Below are 10,996 nucleotides of genomic sequence, written 5' to 3'. Positions count from 1 at the left end.
ATGGGACCATGAGTGCTACGAAATAGTATTTCAAAAATGAAAGTATGTTGAGTGAATTTTGAACAACTTCAAGTCAATATTCTTGGCTCGGCGCGACGCCATACACAGGTTTTAGCGACATCCCTTGAACCCGCTGCACACAGTTTGAGAGCCACTGCTATGCTATTAAAAAAGTACTTTATTTATAAATTATTTTAAAATATGTAGTCTCTTTGGGCACGGTAGCCCAGGTTGATAAGGTACTCTCCTGAAGAACCAAAGGATGTTTAGAGGTGTCGCGAGTTCGTCCTTGTCGGAAAACTTTCCTGACACGGGTACAACAGAAACGGTGACATGACCACAGAAAAAGTTTGCTACCGCAGGGAGTCCCACATCAAAAGGATAGAGCACCAACCTCTCGATGAGTATAAAAAACAAGCCTGCCGTTCGGAATCGGAAATAAATTGTAGGTCCCGGTCTAATTAGCCCTCGTGCAAAAATGACAGCGGTGAGACAAAAATGATCAAATGATTAAAATTTTTATATGAATTCAGGCTTAATTAGTGTGTTAGCTCATTCGAAATTACGATTGTCGCTTTATTTTGAGTGTGCGCGATGGCTGATCGTGTTTACCCACGTAAAAATGTGTTAATTAAAAGCCCGTGAGGGACATCTTCACTGCTGTGTTAACGTACTGCCCCGCCCGGGAGCGGCAGGTGCAGAAAAGACCTCATGGGAATGAGCCTGGTCAAATTTTTGACAGTGAGTACATGAATCGGTTATCAGGTACTTTTCTAGCCAGATAGAGCCCCCCCGTAGAAAAACCCACTTTGCCCGTGGGCCTGTGATACCTTTAAGACGGCCCTGGACACAATCCTCATTCATTTATTATCCTTAAATAAATAAATGATTTAACGGTATATGTTTTTATAACACGAATAGCCACGTGCGATTTTATTTTTATATCCCACATGCATAATGGATCGACGAGCGAGGATGGGACTGATCGATCAACCCATCGAAATAATGATCGAGCACCCCCCTTGCAATTGTAATTAATAATGTACACATTAATAATATATTGGGTATATATATAAAGCGTGAAAGAACAGCTGATTGAAAATAGTATAGGAGAGACATGATTGAGGTGATTTCGAGAGGTCGGTACGTTAACTTGTACCTTGTTCTTGTCAAAAGTCGGATTATTATTACACAGACACGTCTGGCCATTGATCTTTTCCGTAAAATACGTTTCTGTTGGTCGAGAACGTTTTTTTTAAACCTCCTATTTAGGTATAGATGCATATTGATCTAACTCAGAGACATCAACATTTCCTCCAATTTTCATTTTTTTTTTTTTTTTTTTGTGCGCGGACCTGATTTTTCTGCATTCAGAGACAAAGAAATGAGCACCACACACACCAATAATGGTGGATTCACATCTGCAGACAGTCACCGTGTCACGTCAGACATGGTAAACATTCTTTAACATATTAGGTGAGGAACAAAGTTCTTGCCAGAGATAAGGTAGCGCAAGACGAGCTGCAGTAGTTGGACTGTATAAACATGACTAACTTGCATAATCGCGATCGTTTTGCAAACGTTAAAGTGTGTTCTAGTAGAGCGTAAAATTTTGTTCGTTGTTCGCATCTTTTAGGTGTAGTACGGGACGTGAAAAATGTCTGTTGAGAAATCTGAAATTTTCGTTCGTGTCATTTGGTTCCACCGGAAATCCGCACTTGGTGCTTTCAGGGCTGCACTTGTGATGAATTCCGTCTTAAGAGAACTATTTAGTAGTCCAGTTTCTACTATGGACGTTCCCCTTCGGCAATCCAGATGAAAATTGCCAGGTGAGAGGGTAAAAAATGGTCGCCAGACGCAAATGATCTTCTATGACATGGTTTTTTTCCCTGTATAATTTTTTCCAAACAATACATTTCTGGCAAATATTTTGTTCCTCATTCATCTTGGTATACTGGCAACACAACAGCCAATCGCTATTCAGTATTCTATTTTTTTTTCAACGATTACACGTCACTATGAACAAAAAAAAAGACTGGTTTTGCAGCCCCGAAATGAAGGATGATCAGGTCACCCCCGGTTCTCAAGAAGGCGCTCTAACCTAAAGCACAGAGCTCCTTGTATTACAGGCGACTCATTCCCTACCTTTGAGCAAAAATGTGCGTCAGTACTTTCACTATCCCTATACATTTTTTCTTTCAACGATTTCTGAGCCATCAATTGGAACGGCAAATCTATTCGTTGGTCAAAGATGGACGAGTCCGCTCTCCTTTATAGGTGCCTTATCTCTGGAAACCCTATAGTTAGCTCAAAGACGAATTAAATCCAGATTGGCTGGGAGGGGGGGGGGGGAAAGATAGGGATTCCCAAAAACACGGAAGGGGGGGGGATCTTTCAGAATAAAAAGAAAAGCAAATCACTGGAAATGTGCAAATCCGAGGCCTATAAAATGCAGGATTTACGATTCGCAGCTCATTTTTGAAATTTTTCTTGTTATTGGCGCTTACGTAAGGTTTTCATTGTTATGTTGACATTGGTGGATAAAGCACATTGTTAATTTAGTTTTACCTCAGACACACAATAATGCCGGCTGAAGCTTTGCAAGCGCAAAGGCCATAATAGGCAAATTTGCCAATGAAGTGGCTGTGAAAAGATGCCCATATATATGGACGTCAGATACCCAGTGCCGTCTTAAGGCATGGGCCCACCCGGGCACGGCCCGGGGGCCTCCAGCGAAGAGGGGCCTCACAAAAATGAGATCTGGTTGAAATTTTCGAGAATTTGTTTGTTAGGGCCTCAGCAAAGTCAATTGGCCCGGGGGCCCATGATGCTCTTAAGACGGCCCTGCAGATACCCCAATATAACTTCTCGATTTATCCCAGTATGTTTGTCGTACTTCTGTTTAAATAACTCAATTATGTTAGAATTCACCACCGTGGTGGTCAGCTGTTCCATTTATTAACAACCCTGCGACAGCACTACCTAGATTTGTCCCTTACTAAACAATACCGGTGTTCTTGTTGAATCAGTTGATCGACGGTGTATAAATCCATCGTACATCCTATCTGTCCCATTTAGAATTTCGAACACTTCGATCATATCCTCCTTACACCTGCATTCTTCCAACACAAATATATTCAAGAAATCAAGTCTTCATAGTCCAAGCCTTGTGTGCCAACAAGAGAGCTTAGCTCGTTGCACACCCTCAACCAAGTCTCTGTATAGAGACTCCAGAATATTACGGCATACTCCAGTCCAGGATGAATTAAGTCCCGGAAAAGCGGAAGAATGACTTTACGAACGTTTCGGACACAGAAGTGATTGAAGAAAGTTTCTGATCCGTAATTCTGTTATTTGCTTTCCTGCAGTGCCCTCCATCGATAAGAATTTTAACTAATTTTTTTCAAATTTTCCAAAAAAAAAAAAAAAACTGTTTTGTGAGAATCTTTCACGAACCACATTCAAATGTTCCAATTCCTTTTAATTTTTATGAATTTTTAAACTATTTACGAATTTTTGGGACACCCTATACTTGGAACCAGGTAGAAGTTCACAAAAATCTGAGTGTGGTTTGAGCCCACCGTCTTGAAGCCCTTAACATAGTCCTGGCTGAGATAGAGCTTCTGCACCATGACATACCAACCTGATAACAGCAACGTCTCACATTCTTGTACTGTGGATCTTTAAAAAAATACGAACCAACACGAAAATATGTACAGGGTAATTATAATCAAAGTTCCCGTACTCTGAATAGTTTTTCCTCAAAACCTACTCATCCGAACACAGCCAAATTTTCAGGATATCTTAATGAGGCATCATGGGAGAGAGATTTATGCAATAAAAAAAAAAAAGTTTAATTTTTGACCACCATGTGAAAGGTGGCGTTTCTCCAAGTTTGAATGAAATACGTTCCCCAGAACGGGCGCTACATAAGTCTGAGTAGTGTCAGTATACAGACGTTGGTACCCGAGTGGCATGGTGGTAAGATGCTCGTCTACCACCGTGAAGGTCCCGGGTGAAGGCCCGTCAGGGTCCCGGGTTCGAACCCAAGGGAGGATATACATAAGATATTTTCCCTGAAGAACTCGAGGCGATCACCGATAGACAGCGCCTTCACTTCCAACCCATCTCACTAATGACAGTAAATTGCAATATAGCGATATGGCCGGAGTTGGTGTTTGGTGAAGTAGTAGTATACAGACGTTCACTACATTGATCCGAGCATTGTCATTCTACAGAAACCACTCAGATCTCTGTTGCGTCCGTTGTAGTGGACGCATTCCATTGAAACTTGGTATATACGCTTTATAAGACGATGGAAAAAAGGAAAATGCAATAAAAAGTCACTTTTCACCTGGTGGTCGGAAATTGAACTTTTTTTTACTACATAAATCTCCCTCATATTAAGATATCCTGAAAATATTTGGTTGTGTTCGGATGAGTAGTTTTTGAGGAAAAACTATTCAGAGTGCGGAGACTTTAATTATAATCACCCTATACATATGATTTTTACCCTATTAAAACCTAACAAGACCAACGACTCTCTCTCAGTGGTTATGGTGCCCACGTCCAAGGACTTCTCCATGTATTTCAAGTTCAAACTTCTGAATCATGTTCCACATTCTTACTTTTTTTATTCTGTAATAACATTTTTTTTGTGGCGAGGGAAGAAGAATGTACCGAAGAGAGAGAGAGAGAGAGAGAGAGTGAGTCTGTGTTGTGTAGAAGCAACAGGGTGGAATTGATGGCCGTCAACAGCAACCCCGCTTCAATTAGTTATTTTGGATTTTACCCTCGACTCCTGTCTACCCAGGGCAAGGCTCCCGTCGCTTATTGTGTTCCAAAACCTTACATATTGACGAACCTGCGGAAAAAGAAAAAAAAATTCCACCCTCTCGACATACGTACATGCCCCGATTGCACACATGCGTTCCGAACCTCTTCCCGTTTTAACCTCGGGCATCTTTCTCTCATGGGGAATGTGATGGCGAACAATATGGCGTGAATCACTGTATAAAGAAATGGTATTACAGGGGGGAAAAAATATCTATAAAAGAATGAAACTAAGATTCGATTTTTATTTTATTCTGTCCTGAAACTGGTTCAATGAAACCTGATCACAAACTTTTAAAAGAACTTTTTGGTTCCCGTTAAAGGCAATTTGTTATCTAATTTGGAATCTTTTATTGAATCAAGGTTATTTCCTGGAAATTCGCTTAAATAAAGTCAAGGGACCCCCCCCCCCGGGGCTTTTATTATTTTTTCAGCCTGTTATTATCTGCGAATTTTCGAGACTTTATTTGTCTGTTGGAGTTTAATTTAAATACAGGTTTTGAAAAATCTTGAAGTTTGTTGTTATTGTATATTTTGACACGGGAAGATGTGTTTACTTGTGTGTTGGAAAAGTATTAGAGCATTGTTGTATTCTGCTTCTGTGACTTCGTGTGTCCTAGGGCCCGTCTCAACGAGTTTAGATGCTTGAGGCTTGGATTTAAAATATTTGAATATTCAGCATCTAAGAAGTACTCAAAGATACTTGAAATGTATAAAAGTTCCTCAATATTACGAATATAAAACTATGCGCATAACTAAAACAAGTACCAGAATTCAGAATTATAAAGACTAATAATATGTGGAGGAAGGGGGCTTCAGTTTGAATAGGGGCCCAGTTCACTTAAACGTTAAAAAAAAACCAACTTACTTTTTTTAGTGATCCGGTATCCTCTTCACATCTGAGCCAAAAATTACCTGGTACACACAGGTCTTGGAAAAAAAAGAATCATTAAAAACAATTAAAAAAAAAACGTTAAAAATGAGGTACACATAGGCACACTATGCCTGTGACATATTCGACCGTCCCGGAGGACATACGATTTCATCTGAAGATAAGCGTAGAGACAGCAATCCTGCACATATTATGTTAATGTAGTAGGTTACGATCAATCATTTGCGACCCCTGTTTGATATTTTTGGATTGTACCCGTCGGCCTATCTGTTAATTAAAGCGCTTTTGTTATCTATATACAGGGTGATCAGCGAATAAGCCCTTATTTCAAAATTAAATATCTCTACAACAAAGATCAATAGAATTATGCGGTAAACGGTACGTTTATTAGCAAAACTGTAAGAATGTTGTACAGTTTTTTAACTTAATTTTTTTTAATTTTTTAAAATTAAAAAAAGCAAAACAAAGCTGGAGATTTTGGGGTTCCGAAAATCCTCATTTGTGTGAAGAGAAACCACTGCATTCGCCTAAAGTTACTGCATGGGCTGCGGTATGCGCCATGTGTGCTGACAAATTGTTCCAAAATTCTAACGTAACGTTCTGTAGTAATCGTTTCTCGCACGAAGAAGGGGCCGATAATGCCTCTGGCGCATACCGCAGCCCATGCAGTAACTTTAGGCGAATGCAGTGGTTTCTCTTCACACAAATGAAGATTTTCGGAACCCCAAAATCTCCAGCTTTGTTTTTTTTTTTTAATTTTAAAAAATTAAAAAAAATTAAGTTAAAAAACTGTACAACATTCTTACAGTTTTGCTAATAAACGTACCGTTTACCGCATAATTCTATTGATCTTTGTTGTAGAGATATTTAATTTTGAAATAAGGGCTTATTCGCTGATCACCCTGTATATAAAATTGATTTTCTGTGTGTCTGTATGTTGTTCCCTATATACAAATCTACGATTTTAGATCGATCGCCACCAAATTTTGCATATATACCAAATGGGACCCGACTTGAACGATAGACTACTTTAAAATTTCGTCAGAGCAGGGCAAATGCCCAAATGGGCAAAAAATCTGTCGGGCAACAATGATTTTTGGGCCTCAACAATCACTTTCCGAACGTTAACTTTGGTTACCGTGGTTCCCTAGCAATGCGTTTCAGACGTGTGTATGCCTTTATAATGGTTTGTCACTTCTCTAATCCTGTTACCATTTGTATAATAGTTTGTCTTTATAATGGTTTGTCACTTTTTCAATACTCCCAGTAATGAGACTTTTTGAATAGATGCCATAACCATTATCAGCATTACTTTGAGGGACAGGCAAAGGATGATCCCCATAGAAATCAGTGTTAAAATTGCCGATTTTACTGTAGAAATTCGATGGGGTTTTCTGTCACATCAATAATTTAAAAATTTTTATTGAATTCTAGATTTTTGAAATATTGAGTTCGCTTAGAGATATGATGTAGTTTAGGTTGTTTTAAAATGAATTATGGACCCGTAAAAAGTACATCGAAAAAATTCCACAGCTTTAATTAAGCATTTTTGGAAGCTGAATCAGGCAGATTCATAACTTGAGGTTCAAAAGGGAACGAAATACTCAGCGCCCTTAAAAAGGGAAAAAAGAAAACTATTCATTTCTACGTTTCTTTAAATCTAGATTTGTTTCTTTCACGAGTCGCGCTGGAAGTCACCATATTGGTTACCTTAGACACGGTTTGCATGTTCCTCAAAGAAAAAGGGAGGATATCACGTGATCCAAAAAGCCTCATTGGAGAAAACCCAAGCATCGCCGGGTACTATAGCTAGTGACAATATATTTAGGAAAATAAATTATTATTACTACTCGGAAGAGATTTTTCGTTTAGCGGACCACTCACTCATGATGTCTGCGGACCAGTAGCTTCTCGTATTCACTGGTCCGTGTGACAAGTGACTTTTATTTTTCGATTCTAACGCTGTTAAAGCATTTTAAAAGGTGTAGCATTCAAAATCTGAATATTTTTGTCGTCATTAAGAGTATGGAAAGTACCGGAAAGTTAATCTTGTAATACGTTAATGGAAAGTATATTTCCTTGATATCATAATAATAAGCAAAAAAAAGGGGAAACCCCGTTTTATGAATTGTTTGCGTAAATCAGGCTTTGAACATGGTCAAGAAATTCTGCAGTGATGCCGATTCAACAGCAGGGGAATAATGTAGCAGCAGCTAAGATCAATTACATTATAATTATAAATTATTAGAATTTGGGAAACAGTTTCGTAACTGATGGTAAAACTTTAGTAATTTATAATTATTATCCTATGTGAATGTTGATGATTAAGTTGCAATTAGTAGTCATTTTACAGATCCAGGATAGATTAATCGGATAATTCGAACCTTTTTCAAGCGACTTCGGACTTCAAATTTAACCAAGTTCTACCGTAATTATTGTGCTTTTATAAGACTTGTAATGGCTCTCAGGAACTTGCATATTTTTTCCAGTGGAATTAAAATGACAAAAAAGAAAAACAAAATGAAAAACGGTCCCTCCTAATAATTGAGGTAACCGAAATGACCGACTAACATCAACACATCTAACTCTAAATACACTCTGACAACCGGAAAGACAAAGATCAAGTCGAAAAAAAAAACCCCCAAAAGTGAACGTGTTCAAGAGGAGAAATTAATCTCACTATAAAAAGCCATTCCTTTACCATTGAATCTACTACAAGTGATGACGAAGTATCAACACATGGCTGATGAGAGAACGATGAATTATTACCATAGGATTGGCGGGAAGTCTGGGAAAAAAGGGCAATTGAGGAACGACCGAATACAGCAGGGGAAAAAAAAAAGTCAATAAAAGGCAATTAAAAACAGTCTTTTCATCGACCCTCAAAATAGCCCATACATCAAAAGTGAAGCTCCCCAACTGAGAATAGCCAGGTCATCATTTTCAAGAGGTTGAGTTTTTTACTTTATTTCATTTATAATACCCATCAAGTAGCAATATCCTGGATCTAGTACTAATACCCTTCACACTTATATATTGGCAATGATGAAAAATAGTAGTAATAATAATAATGAAAGAATAAAATAAAAATGGTTCGTGTCTCTCTCGTATCAAAGTAGAATCACTGCGGATTGGTCTCGTCACATGTAGTGCTTTTTTTTTTTTAAGGATATATCCTGGAAATAGGAGAACGTTGTATGTGTATATATGTATCGGGAAACACAAGGCGTGGCGGACAATGACAGACCGTATGTCAAGAATGAAAAACGATTTACTAAAAAAAATATAAAAAAATTTTCGGAGAGCGTTTTTCTCGCGCTGCGGGCGGCCATTTTGGAAAGGAAAAAAGAAAAATGGCCTCCTGATCGTTTTTCTTTGTATAATTCACTTTTTGGAAGTCTCTAGTCCCTGTCACAGACTGGAGAGAAATATGTTATTGAGTAAAAATATATATGTACAGTATATTTCCTTTCTTTCTGGAGTGTTTTTCCTTTCCAGGATATTTAATAATGACCTTTTTCTGTGAGAGGGACACTAGATTTTAAGTGGAATAACGCAATTGATGAGCATCCAACAGTGCTCACGAGATCTTAAAAACCATCCTATTTTGGATTAAGAGCTCGTATTGTATACGCAGGGTAATCATATTCAAAGGATACGCAGAGAGAGGTACTGGGGGGCTCGTTCCACACCCCAAAGACCATCAGAAACTAAACATATCTTTGTAAAAGAAAGTATTGAAAGAAAACACCTTTTTTTGGAATGTTAATGAATTTCCATCAATTGAAAATTCTTTTTGAAGGTTGGTAACCGAGAATTATTTGGAAGAAATTCATTGTGCCCTCACAAACCTGGTGTCCCCCCCCCCCCTCCAAGACTAAACCTCCTGCGTACGCCCCGTTCATATTACCCGTATTTTACTGGGTATTAACTTATTTTTCCCGTAGTTTCAGCTGCCGCGACTGACTTTTGTCAATTTGTCCCATTTTATCTTTTTTTTTTACCAAGCTTGCTTGAATTTGTAGTCTTTACTAAAATCATGGTTATAAATTAGTAACAAAACTACCCGGTAGGCTGCCCGGGGTTTTCCGTATAATCAAAGCATTGAAGAAGTTACAAACCATTGTAAAGGGATAAACATGTCTAAAACATATTATTCGGGGACCACGGTAAGAAACGAAAACATTTCAAAAGTCATTGTTGAAGTGGGTAACGCACTGTTGAAGTTGTTTCACCTCAACCACGAATAGCCGGCTGAAGCTGTGCGAACGTTTCAGACGAAGAAGAGATTTAAGAAAGGTTCAGAGAGGAAAAGGGGGGGGGGGAATTGTTATGTTTTCGTGCAGCGTCTTCTATCGACGAAAATTTAACCTTTTTTTTCCGTGCTAAGAAAAATCTCCCTTCGTGCGAACAACGTTTTTTGCAATTCGCATTCCATTGCACCGATTCCTTCAGTTTTTATGAATTTTTGAACCATGTACACCCTTTAGTATGATGATTATGCGAGATGAAAAAATTTACAGTAATAACCATTCTCATTGCCTTTTTTTCCCCGTGAAATGTATTCTAACTCACTTCGCTTTGAACTGATCATTATGCTCCAAATTTCACCGATTTCAGAGATAATTGACAATTTTCTTAATGACAATTGGTGGTTTGCCCCCGCATTTTTCTCTATGATCAGACTACGAGTCTTGAATCAGGCGCACATCAGTTGCTGAAGAAGTCAAATTTCTATAGATTCCAATGGATATAATTCTGGCGGCCGTATTCACCGGCAGAGTTTAACTGCAATCTCTAGTCAAAGGATTAAAAAATCGACACGGATTGGTTAAAATCCCGAATTTAACCAATCCGTTTCGATCTCTAATCATTTATACAAGATTCATTGAAAGACTGGTTATTTATGATTACAAGGAAGAAAATTCATCACTGCCCCCACGGGGACTCGAAATATTCTATCTGCTTCCATAGCTTAGATGGTAGAGCGCTCGTCCGGCAAACGAGAGGCCGGGGTTCGAGTCCCCGTGGGGGCAGTGATGAATTTTCTTACTAGTAATCTCCAGCTCCTTAAATACCCAGTCTTTCAATGAATCTTGTATTAACAAGTGGGGAAGGACATTTCTATATACATGTCTAAGGGGTCATTCAAGTATTACGTCAGCATCGAGGGGAGGGAGGGGGTTTCGGATTTGTTGACTTTTGATGACGGGGGGGGGGGACTTTGAAAATTGCTTACGTCATCAACCACCCCTTTTTGAAGATATGAAA

General features: G+C 38.7%; 1 non-coding gene across 1 annotated transcript; it reads left to right on the top strand.

Annotated features, from left to right (window-relative positions):
- Positions 1-10,689: 10,689 nt before the first annotated feature.
- Positions 10,690-10,761, top strand: TRNAA-GGC (transfer RNA alanine (anticodon GGC)). Its single transcript has one exon. It is a non-coding gene; the product is annotated as a tRNA-Ala (tRNA).
- Positions 10,762-10,996: the final 235 nt, after the last annotated feature.

This window comes from Pholcus phalangioides, unplaced genomic scaffold, assembly GCF_987345545.1.
Source record: "Pholcus phalangioides strain wild (caught in Gottingen) unplaced genomic scaffold, Ppha-v1.0 ptg000022l_1, whole genome shotgun sequence".
NCBI classification, from domain to species: domain Eukaryota; kingdom Metazoa; phylum Arthropoda; class Arachnida; order Araneae; family Pholcidae; genus Pholcus; species Pholcus phalangioides.
Note: the sequence above shows the minus strand (reverse complement) of the source record. Positions and strands in the feature narration are given on the sequence as shown.